Raw genomic sequence first — 12,561 nt, forward strand, 5'->3', positions numbered from 1 at the left:
CAGGCGCAGCACACATTCAAAATCCTATACATATCTACAAATATTAAAGCTTAAAGAAGCTTACGCTGCCCATATGTATCCTTAATTTGATCTCAGTTGAAATTGAAGATTCGTCTTGATGAGTTAGTAACCCCTCTGCTTTTCCAATTAAAGGATCAGAAAAAAAACACACGACCAAACAGTCCCTGCTGTAAATTGAAGTGCTCCTTACTGGTTAGATGTGTTTCTTGCAGCAAGGCAATACCAACCCTCCTTTTTTCTCAGGCTTGTAAGCATCATTTTACGCTTAATTGGTGAATCACTCACTTTAACATTCCAGGTGCACCATTTAAATGCACTGTTAGCCATAGATATCTGAATTATTGCGTGAACCCCTGGGAGGAAGAACTCTACTCATACCGAAGGAAGATAGTAAACAGTTTGTATAAATTTATAAACACAAATTCCAAAACGACCAAATCAGAAACTTCTAACATCTACGTCGACAACTGACCAGCAACTGATACAAATGAATGGGGACTTTGTCCCTTCCCTGTAGGTGATGTTCATACTATACATTAACCCCTTCATGGCTCCTTTCAGCTGAAACCGTTCCTTCGCCGCCGACAGCTCAAAGTAAGGAAACGTTATGCGCATTTTATAACAAGAACATTTAAAGTGGGCACTCAACCCGTCCTATAATTGTTTTAACACTCGGCACACCTGGTTAAAGAAAAACACTACCCGACTTCTCGAACTATGCCCCCATCCCATATCAAGGGATAGAAATGAAAAGGAAATGTTAAAATTAAAAACAAAGGACAACGGGAAAAGAGAGACGGGAGAAGTGAGAGAAAAAAGAACAAGAAGGAGGACACCCTCAAATACATAAAAGAAACCAAGAAACAGGTAAACTACAGAGAAAAGATAAAATAAACATTATTGACGACATTATTTGAGCCAGCCCGTCTACTTTAAGGTGTCCAGGGTTTTTTTTGCCTTTTATGGGGAGTCAAAATTAAACATGGACCCTCCATGGCTGAAATGTCATATTGCAGGATATCAAATAGAGTACTGGATATTCAAGTCCCTCAGCCGTCTTTTTAACCCATCAAAGGCCTTCATTTTGCGAATCACGATCGCAGAAAAGTTATGGAAAAGCATAATTCGCGATCCTTTGTACATCAGAGAATGTGGCTCATTACTCATTGCTCGAGAAGCTTCTAGCACCATTTGCTTATCTCTGTAACTGCTGGTGTCACACTTGGACCGGGTGGGGGCTCTGGTCCCTTTCGGGCCTGTGCACTGTGACCGGTGGCCCGAACCCATCTCGACCTGAATCCCACCTTCAATAACTGCGGGAGCCATTGCTCCAAGAATCTGAAGAGCTGGCATCCCTATTCCTGTTCATGCAGCCCGACCAGGCTGATGTTCTTCCAACAGCCTTGATTTTCGAAGTCATCGACCTGCTCTTCTAAAGCCCGTACCTGCTGTTCCAGGGCCTGGACCTGACACGCCAAGGATTCCATCACGGTTTCAGCGGTCGCGGTCCTTTGCTCCACCTCCATGATGTGCTGTCTGAGATGTTGGATCTCCTGGCCATCCTTCTGCAGTATAACGGAGATCGGTTCAAGCCTGGCACGGGACTCCTCCATCGCTGAATTGATCTTCTCTCAGAGTTTCTCAAACTCCAAGACAAGGCTGTGCTCCACAGCTGAGTCCCCTGGAGCGCTCGCTGAGGTCGATGGTTCCGGCGCCAATGTGTCCCTTGCTATAGGGGAGTGCCCTGCTTGTTGCAATCCTCACAGTCCCTTCCATTTACACATTTCTCTAACAATCCTAAACTAATAATCAGCAATTCTGCGCATCCAAAACAAATTATATCGACCACAATGGATAATAAATGGAGAGTGAGTGCCTTTTTTTTCTGGGTTTTGGTGCAGCGTTCAGCAAGGCAAGCGTACTGATTCGCCACTATCTTGAATCCTCCCACCTATAGCTTCTTAACAACCCGATCACCCTGGCTGCCAGCTTAAAAGGATCTATGTACATAGTCACCGAGATCTCTCTTGTCCTCCTCATGACCATGAATCTTCCCATTAGCCCAGTACTTTTTATTCCTGTTGCTCCTTCTGAAGTGCATCACCTCACACGTTTGCACATTAAACCCCATTTGCAACCTCTTAGCCCAGCTGTGCATCTTATCTATGTCCCTATGTAACCTCCAACATCTTTCTGCACGATCTATAACTCCGAGGTCTTAGTGTCATCGGCAAATTTACTAAGCCATCCAAAGCTCTTGGACTGGGATGGTATGGAATCAGATGAAGTAAACGGAGTTTGTCACCATAACAGAGGGCAGTGACGCCCATGCTCCCAATATATGAATAGCAAGGGCAGTGTGGCAATGGGTCACTGCTGAAACTCAATTGGTTAACATGGAGACCCATGAGTAACACTGCCAGAAGGAAGGAGGGAGACAGTAATTGAAGAAATCCCCTGATGCAGTTTGCAGTAGTGTGCAGAGTGAATATCTGGATTCAGAGTCTGAATAGGATCAAAAATGGTGGCAAGAAGTGAAGACGACATGAAAGAACAGTAATGCGGTCACAACTGGTTTATAGAAAAAATAGCTGGAGAGCGAGACTTACCAGGGACACCAACGATAGACAGGAGAGGATAATAAAAATATTGAATAATGCAAAGAGCAAAATAGATCCGCCATGATAATGACAACCGATCAATATGTAGAAAGGACAGAAAAATCATCAGATAAACTCCGTTCCATTGTTGTAACATCCCAGTCTAATGTTCTCAGATTCTGATCCATTGTTGGAACATTCCAGTCCAATGTTCTCAGATAGTGATCTCTCCTCCCCTTCTCTCTGTTAGTGCTGTCGGTGATGCTCCCACCCATACAATTGAATAATACATTGAACGGAGCTAATTTATTATTAAAAGATGGTAACTCTCCACTGGGATAATTAGAATCCATGGAGATCGGCACTAATCACAGTCACTGCAAAGACAGGCTCAATCAACCCCTTCGTTACATCCCTTTTCATATCACAATAAATGTGAGAATTTACTCAGTCTGGATCTAAAGCACGAGCGTTACTGACGGATGGAACATAAATTTTTCGATCTATTTAATCATTTTTCCTTGCATGTGGGCGTATTGCTGGAACACTGCAGGGTTGTTTATCCCCCACCCTGTTTATAAAAGGAGACGGGGATAAAATAAGCAGCTACAAAATCAGCAGCTACAAAAAATGACTGGTGGGGAAATTTCTAGAGACTGTAAACAAAGGTACGAAATTTATTGCCAAATAACGTTGTGTGAGGCTACTCCTGCGTGAAAGTGCTCAGTTATCACATCCTTTCATAACTTTGAGACAAAGCATCGGGACAGATACTCAGGAATGGGGGAAGCAATTCTCTCCCAATGTGCCTGTTACAGAAGGATAGGAGGTGGCCATTCAGCCCACACTAGCTTATTCCCACATTAAGAAGTGGAAAGATGGAATGTTGGTAAATTTTGCAAAGGGAACTATTCAAAACAGAAAAGTGTTACTGAAGCTGTATGAGGTGTTACTGAGAGGGTACTTGGAGGACATTGTGTTGTTTGAGTTTCTGTAACTGAGAAGGGTGAGACCTTCATTTGATACGGTTGACTAGCCGTTCATAATCCACGCGTTGCTGGGTCATTTAATGTCTCGGGCCTTTTACATTGGTTTGGTAGGTGGCCATTCAACAGTTTGAGCCTTTTGCAAAAGGACAGGTGATGATCTGACACCTGAATAAAGGCTGAGCTGACCAGTTGTAGTCAGGGGTGACCAATTAACTGATGCTCTTCATAACCTAGGTGGCAACAAGATGGCTTCTCGGTGCAAATAACACGACAAAATGCCTTAAAGTCTGCAAACTAACTACTCTGCTAAAGCCGCAGGAAATGGCTTTTATGTTACTGAGTGCTAATTCAATATAAGTGACTAATCACAGTCTGATTCAGTAGTGATTAGCAGACAATGCACCACTTAATGTATAGAAATATCTCAGCTAGATAAACAGTTTTCGCCGGCCTTTGGGTTCAGGTGCAATGGCTCGGTTAGTGATACAAGAGTGGCCTGAAGGTTGGAACATAAATTTGGTTCCCAGGAAATATCATTGGACCAATAAACCGTCACATAAAGCAATATCGAGTATTGATTGGCAATTAGCTGAAGGTACTATTCGATCATGGCCTGTACCCTTCCTTAAGAATAGTATTTTCAGAATTCTTTGTTTTCAGCTTCGTGCACAGTTACATGAAGGAACACGCAAGTGTATAACCTCTGTTTCTGCACGCTCTGTACACGGCCTCATGAAAAATTTAAAAAATACATTCTTAACAGCCAGATCAATTACGAGTGTTTATTGACCGATCGCTGAAGCGAGAGTCTTTGCCAGTGGTCCAGATCATCATCTGGTGTCGTGACTCAGATTCGGTATGGACAGATTGCAGACAATAGTGTAAGAGCCTTCAGACCTCCACGATTGAGTGTAGAGAAATTGGCCGGGCCAGACGTGAGTATTTTCTCCATTTGGTTTTCCTCACATTCAAACGAGGTTGACTCGACCCCTCACTCTCTGTCGTCCAAGTGCAGCCCGAAAAGGTCCTAATAAGAATACATTACGAAATGAAACGAAGGAGTCGGGGACTCTCGGGAGTTGTCCAAAAATTTGGCACGCCAGACCAGTATCAATTGGTTCAAAATTATAGAGCTATCAATGTTATTGCACTGTCACATTATGCAATGGTCCGAAATCCAGCTCATATTCTGGCCTTAGTACCATCAGACGCTAAACGTTTCACTGTTGTCGACCGGCTTGTTTTTTCTCTGTGCTTCTTCATGAAGACAGTCAGCACCTATTTGTCCTTAATTTTGTTGCCCAGCAATTGATGGCGACTCGATTACCTCAGGGCTTCATACATTCTCCGACCCTTTTCTCTCAGGTGTCACTGAAACAATTGCAGTCTCTCACCCTCACAGGTGGGTCGACACTGATTCAATATGGAGGCGATCACCGTGTTGCCAGTCTAGACGAAGAATCTGGTCACTCCGATGTTGTCTGCCTCCTCATCTATCTGAAATATCTGGGCTATGTTGCTTCTCCCGAAAATGTCACAATTGTACAACACCAGGTATACTTTATAGGTGTCATGCTGTCAGCTGATTCACGCTCGCTTGAGCAGATCTGTATTACTCTTATCGTCAAATTCCTGGTCCCAACAACGGTGAAACAGGTTGGTCCGTGGATGGGTATGGTCAGATTCTGCCGACAATGTTTCCCCAAACGCTACCCTCCTCGTTCAGATATTGAATACCTTTATTTCCTGCGAAGGTACCTTCGAACTCAGCTCAGAGGCATAGCAAGCCTTGGACAAACGAGCCTTGTCACAAGCTTCAGCTTTGAGAAGACCCCGCTATGACAGACCTTTCCAACTTTACTGCACGATTCTGGATGACTGTGCTTCCTGAGTTCTCACTCAACTCAAAGTTTGTGAGAAGATTTGTAGCTCGGGTGCTCGTTGTTGTGGTTCTGTTCGCCGAGCTGGGAATTTGTGTTGCAGACGTTTCGTCCCTGTCTAGGTGACATCCTCAGTGCTTGGGAGCCTCCTATGAAGCGCTTCTGTGATGTTTCCTCCAGCATTTATAGTGGTTTGTCTCTGCCACTTCCGGTTGTCAGTTGCAGCTGTCCGCTGCAGTGGTCGGTGTATTGGGTCCAGGTCGATGTGATAATTGATTGAATCTTTGGATGAGAGCCATGCCTCTAAGAATTCCATGGCTATTCTCTGTTTGGCCTGTTCTGTAATAGTAGTGTTGTCCCATTCGAACTCATGTTGCTTGCCATCTGCGTGTGTGGCTACTAAGGATAGCTGGTCGTGTCGTTTTGTGGCTAGTTGGTGTTACAACAGATGATAAGCAAAATGAATTCGACTGTGACAACACTACTATTATAGGACAAGCCAAACAGAGAACAGCCAGGGAATTCCTAGAGGTATGGCACTCATCCAAAAATTCAACCAATAAGCACATCGACCTGGACCCAATATACCGACCACTGCAACAGATAGCTGGAACTGACAACCGGAAGCGGCAGAGACAAACCATTATAAATGCTGGAGGAAATATAACAGAAGCGCTTCACAGGAGGCTCCCAAGCACTGAGGATGTCACCTAGACGGACGAAACATCTGCAACACAAATTCCCAGCTCGGCAAACAGAACCACAACATCTCACTCAACTACATGGAGATCACCACCGCCCGGTTGCCTATTTCTCTACTGAACTTGACTCTTTTGCCGTAGGATATCCCCGTTGTACTGAGATCCTTACCACTATTTATCTTAGATTACAGTCCACAGAAAACCTTACACCTCAGCAGGCTATTGTCGTCTACCGTTCTCATGTGGTGATCGCCCAGTTGGGATAATTACAAACTCAACATTTGACGGGGGCTCGCCAAAACCGTTATGAGATTTACCTCCTCAACAACCTCCGGCTTACCTTAAGGTATTGTACCATCATTAATCTTGACGATTTCCTTGCATGTCCCCCATTATCCTTATCAACTCCAGATCATGACTGAATTCTCCTCATCAATGAGGATATCCAAATTCGTCCAAATCTTTCCCATGCCCATATCGCAGATATTGGCATCTGTATGTTCACTGGTGGTAGTTCTTCTACTGACCATACAGGTACTCACTTCTCGTGCGACGCAATAATTGATGACCGTGGCTTCATCCTGGATTCAGCTTCTTTTGAGATTTACTTTTCTGCTCACCAAGCCGAAATTTTTGACCTGATCAGTGCCTGCGTCTTTAGACAGGCGTTCGTGTTAATATCTACACTGACTCCCGATAAACCTTCAGAGTCGTGCATGTTTTTGGTCAATTCTGGAAAAATTCAGGATTTTTGACCACTTCAGGTACTCGCATACCACTGGCCAATCCCCGTCGACATTCATAACCATGCTGTCGATGAGGCCGCAACAGCAACCTCTTACGACCATTATGCCTCACATGATGAGCTAGACTGAAAGCTCGAGAGTGCATCACAGCTTCAGAAAAGAAGGTTGTTGAGAAAGGTTTGTCTACTGAGTCAGTATGAGTGGAAGTTAGGAACAGCAAGGGAACAGGCACCGCATTGGTGATTTTATACAGACCACCGAATAGCAGTAGAGAGTTTGAAGATCTCATAGGCGGGCAGATTCTGGAAAAAATGCAAAAGTAGCAGGGTTGTTGCTATGGGTGATTTCGACTTTCCCAATGTCGACTGGAACCTCCTAAGTGTTGATGGTTTTGATGGAACCACCTTTGTCAGGTGTGTTCAGGAGGGTTGCCTTACTCAGTGTGTCTACAGACCGACGAGGGAGATGCCATTTTAGATTTGGTGCTCGGCAACAAGCCAGGACAGCTGTGACATCTCGCGGTGGTGAGCACTTTGGTGACAGTGATCATAACTGCCTCACCTTTAGCGTAGCCTTGGAGAGTGGAATGAGCAGTAACAAGGGAAAATATTTAATTAAGGAAAAGGAAATTATGACCCTATCAGATAGGAATTGGGAAGTATAGACTGGGAGCAATTGTTCCACAGAAAGGGCAAAGCAAGCATGTGGAGACTGTTTAAGGAGCAGTTGTTGCGAGTGATGCACAATTTGTTTCCCTCTGAATCAGGTAAGAAGGTGAAAGATTAAGGAGCCTTGTACGATGAGAACAGAGGAAGTTCTCGTCAAAAGGAAGAAGGCAGATTACATAAGTTGGAGGAAGCAAGGGTCTAGCACAGCTTCAGTGGATTACAGACTTGCTAGAAAGTAGCTCAGAAATGGACTGAGCAGAGTCAGGAGGGGGCCGAAAAAGGCTTGGCAAGAAGGATTAGGGAGAACCCAAAGGTGTTTTACTCATACGTGAGGAATAAGAAAATTATCAGGGAGAATTCGGGCCGATCAGGGATAGCGGAGGGAGTTTGTGCGTGGAGTATGAGTAGATAGAGGAAGCCCTAAATGTGTTTTTGGTTCAGTTTTGAACAAGGAAAGGGAACTTATTAAACATGAAAACTTAGAGGAGCTAAACACAGTTATCGACAGCGCAATTAATACTTCTATTGGTGATAAATTTCTGACATTTTGATCGGAAGTACATCTGTTTCATCAAACTTCGAAATGCTCAAGCCAGCTACATGTTCAAGTACTACCTTGTTACTGATATGAACTGACTTTGCTCTAGAAGTGCGATATGATCACTTGGTATTATTGGGTGATTTTTTTGGATCTTCCTCCATGAAGATAGATTTAAAAAATACTGGTTAGTTTCTTGGCCAATTCCCTGTTCTCCATAATAAGCAATCCTCTCCCGTTTACAAATTTACATATTTGACCATGCATTTATTTTATTTCATTTGATATATAGATATTAGATTTCTGCAGTCTTTGTGTACCTGCTTGTTAACATGCATGTTCTATTTTTGATTTCCTTATCAGTTTCATGGGCCTTTCTTTTCTGGATCGTTATTTTCTGAGAATGCTAAGGTTTCCTCAATATCTGGAATTCTTTTGAAGTCACTTCCTATGATTAACATATTTTCTACTTTGTTATGTTAACCATCATTGTGTAACTTTCCTTTCCTTTGACGTTTGTATCTGAAATAAATAGATATATTTTTCAGACTTTGCAATATTTCTGAAGATCTCTTGGTCCTGATCAGATACATTTAGGAACACTGCAGGAGGATAGAGAAGAAATTGTGGGAGCCCAGGTTGGTTCTTTTCCATCATCTTTGGCCAATGAGTGAGGTCCCCGACGACTGGAGGACAGCGAATGCTGAGTCCGTATTCAAGAAAGGCTACAAAGAAAAACCTGGGAACTTAAGACTGGTAAACCTAAAATCTAAGAGGTACATTACTCGAAAAGATTATGATAGATAAAATATACATGCATTTGGAATGACAGTGTGTGAATCTGAGAAAGATTATAATGGTGCTGGAAATGCAGGGCAGGTCAGGCAACATCCGAGGAGCAGGAAAATCGATGTTTCGGGCAAAAAACCCTTCAGCAAAGCCAGCACGGTTTTGTGTATGGCAGAGCATGACTCAGACATTTGTTGGAGTTCTTTGATGAAGTGACCAGGAACGTTGAGGAGGGCAGGGTGGTATACATAGTCTAGATGGATTCCAGTAAGATCTTCAAATAGGTTCCAAAAGGTACCCTACTCTGGAAGGTTAGATCACATGGAATTGAGTGGGGTCTGGAAAATTAGATACAAAATTGCCTTGATGGTAGGAAGCAGAGTGTAATACTGGAAGAATGTTGGTCAGAATGGAGGCCTCTGACTATTGGAATGCCTCACGGATTGGTGCTGGGACCACTACTGCTGGGACATATATCTATGATTTAGATGAGAATGTACAGGCATGATTTGTAACTTTGAAAATGCCACTAAAATAGGGAGCATCATGGAAAGTGAGGAAAGTTATCAGAAATTTCAAAAGTTACAGCAGTACCTTGATCAGCTGGGAAAATGGGCTGAGAAATGGCAAATGGATTTTAGTGTAGATCAGTGTAAGTTCTAGCATTTTAGAAAGTCAAATCAAGGTTGGAATCTCATGATGAATGGTGTGTCGTAAGGAGTTTAGTGGAACAGAGGGACCTTGGAATTCAGGTGCATGGTTCTCTGAAAGTTGATTCAGACGTAGACAGGGCAGTGCAGAAAGCATTTGGCACACTGGCCTTAATCAGGGCATTTCACTGATTATCGAATTTAGGGAGTTATGTTGCAGTCATACAGGATGCTGGTGAGGCCACAGAGGTAGTATTATATTCAGTTTTGTTCACTTTGCTATATGAAGGGTTTTATTAAACTGGAAAGAGTGCAGAAGAAATTTACAAGGATGTTGCAAACGACTCAATGGTCTGAGTTATAGGGAGAAGTTGGGCAAGTTAGGAGTTTTTTACTTTTGTGTTTATGATACTGAGGGGCGATCTGGTGGAAGTGTATATGATCATGGGAAGGCTGGAGAGTGAATGCACTCAATCTTTTTTCCCCCCAGGTTTGGGCAATCACGGACAAGATGGCATCAGTTTAAGGTCAGAGAGGAAAGAATAAAAGGAAACCTGAGGAGCAACTGTTTTACACACAAGGGCTGGTACGCATATGGAATGAGATGCTAGCAGAAGAGGTTGAGGTGGGTACATTCACAACATTTAAAAGCAATTTCGACAAATAGACGGACCGGAAAGGATTAGAAAGATACCAGCAATAGCAGGGAAATGGGGTTAGCTTGAATGGGTATTTTGGCCAGAATGGACCAGTTTGGACCGAAGTGACTGTCTCCGTGCTATTGGACACTATGACTCTAACAACCATCGCTTCTCTCCCACTGAATGCTATATTGCACATTCCCAATTCACTAAAGCGAACTTGACATTCTAGCCTCCAGTATTCCATGTTGTTTGACCAGAATGTTCAAGCACGGTATGCAGACACCGTGCAAAATACACCTTATTAATGACACTATTTTTTAAAATGCTGCTTCAGACCAAGGTTAATAATTCGTCCTTCTGACCACACAACATCAACTCCGAAATAACCTGCTCTCTAGTTTGCTTCATAACATAATCGTTAACCTACCGCATGTAAACTTACAGAATTTATTTTTCTCAGCGTGAGCAGTAACTTAGTAACTGCAGTTTAGATGCAACTTGAGACTATCCAATAAAACTGCGGTATCCACCATACTTGCCTATCTAATTTCCAGAGCATATGATGCTCTGATTTTCTGGTACCATTTTGGTTTCGATATATAACACACCAATATTTGCTTCTTCTTGCTATCTGTAAGCTCTACCTAAACTGATTCTGTGGAAGCTGAGGGACAGGTTGGTGTCGTTATCAGTGATAGGCTTGGACAAGATATTCGGGAGGTTCACGTCGACTCTGAGATGATCTGAAGAAATGTACCACACTACAGGACAAGCAACAATATCCTCCTCACTCTGTCAGGATAAGAGTTACCATATACTCTCTGCTCCCTCACATGCACCGTACACCTGTATGGCACCTACCCCTGAAAAAGGTTCAAACTCTATCTCCGAATAAGGCTCAGGCACTCCCACTCTCACTATTGAATTCAGTAACTTTCTTCCTCAATTTCTCTGTCACCAACGCAATACCTCCCACACTAACAATACTATATGGAATCTAAACTGTCGACTGACTCATTCCAGACACCTCACAACTCCCCCAACTACACCAGCACAAACAAGAGGGTCGCCCATTCCCACTCTCCCTCCATCCCTTTCTCCCATTCCAGGAGAAACAGCCTGGAATAAGACAGAAAGGGCCAAGTCGGTTCGTGGAGTACCCGATATACATTCCCTCATCCCCTCCCCCTGCCATATGGGGAGGACTCTGAATGAGCCAAAGAGGACCAGGACGCCCCTGCTTTCCCAGATCTCTCTAATAATCAACTTTTCCCAAGGCTCTTCCATTCATTGTATAATTCACTGTAGAATTAGACTTGACAAAATGCATCACCTTCAACTCCTCCTAGATTTTCAGTTTGTTAGTGATTTGTTCACTGTTAAAGTTAGAATCATAGAATACGTAGAGTAGGTAAACAGGCCCTTCGGACGAACAAGGATCACAGTGACCCTCCAAAGAGTAAACCACTCAGATGCATTCCTCTACACTATTGACTATATTTACCCCTGACTAACGCACCTAACTTACACATCCGTGAATACTATTGGCAATTTGGCATGCCCAATTCAAGTAACCTGCACATCATTGGATTGTGAGAGGGAACAGAAGCACGTGTTTCAGCCCACGCAGACACGAGTAGAATGTAATAACTCCACATAGACAGTTGCGGAGGTTGGAATCAAGCTTGGGTCTTTGGCACTATGAGGCAGCAGTGCTAGCCCCTGAGCCACGGTGTTACCCCTAGACATGCAAATAGTACTTGTCATTTCCAGAATGCGTGAAATGATTCCATTTCATTGAACCACTCCTTTATAACAAACTGGTTGTCAAAAAGGAGGTGGATTACATCACTTGTCACACTCTCTTCACTGGGTGCATTGCTTTTAATTATCAGATGGATGTTAACCTGAACTAAATTATATTATATAGAGTTCGAAGTGGGTCAAGTAATTGATATATTGGTATATGGGGCATAGCAGGAAATATGTGTCTGTGTTTGAATAGATTGGTGGTTTGAATGAAAAACAGTGCATTAAGCCAATGGAGAGATTGCAAAGCTGAGGCACAGAGGAATCAGGCACCTGGATAACAAAAAAAAAACACGTTGCGTGCACATCATAGGGAGGCAATATAAAATTTCAAACCTTTTGAAAGAGAATACATTCAGTAGTAGGGAAGATAGCCTACAGTTTTGTAGGGTACGGTGAGACCACATTAGGAGAGCTGAGGGCCCAATGCCATGTAAAGCAGTCCAGAGAAGATTCACTCAACTGATTCCTGTGAGGGGCATTTATCTCTGGAGGAACATAGGCAGATTGGCCTTGGATCAGTTGA

The sequence above is a fragment of the Chiloscyllium punctatum genome, chromosome 14 (genome assembly GCF_047496795.1).
Source record: "Chiloscyllium punctatum isolate Juve2018m chromosome 14, sChiPun1.3, whole genome shotgun sequence".
NCBI lineage: Eukaryota > Metazoa > Chordata > Chondrichthyes > Orectolobiformes > Hemiscylliidae > Chiloscyllium > Chiloscyllium punctatum.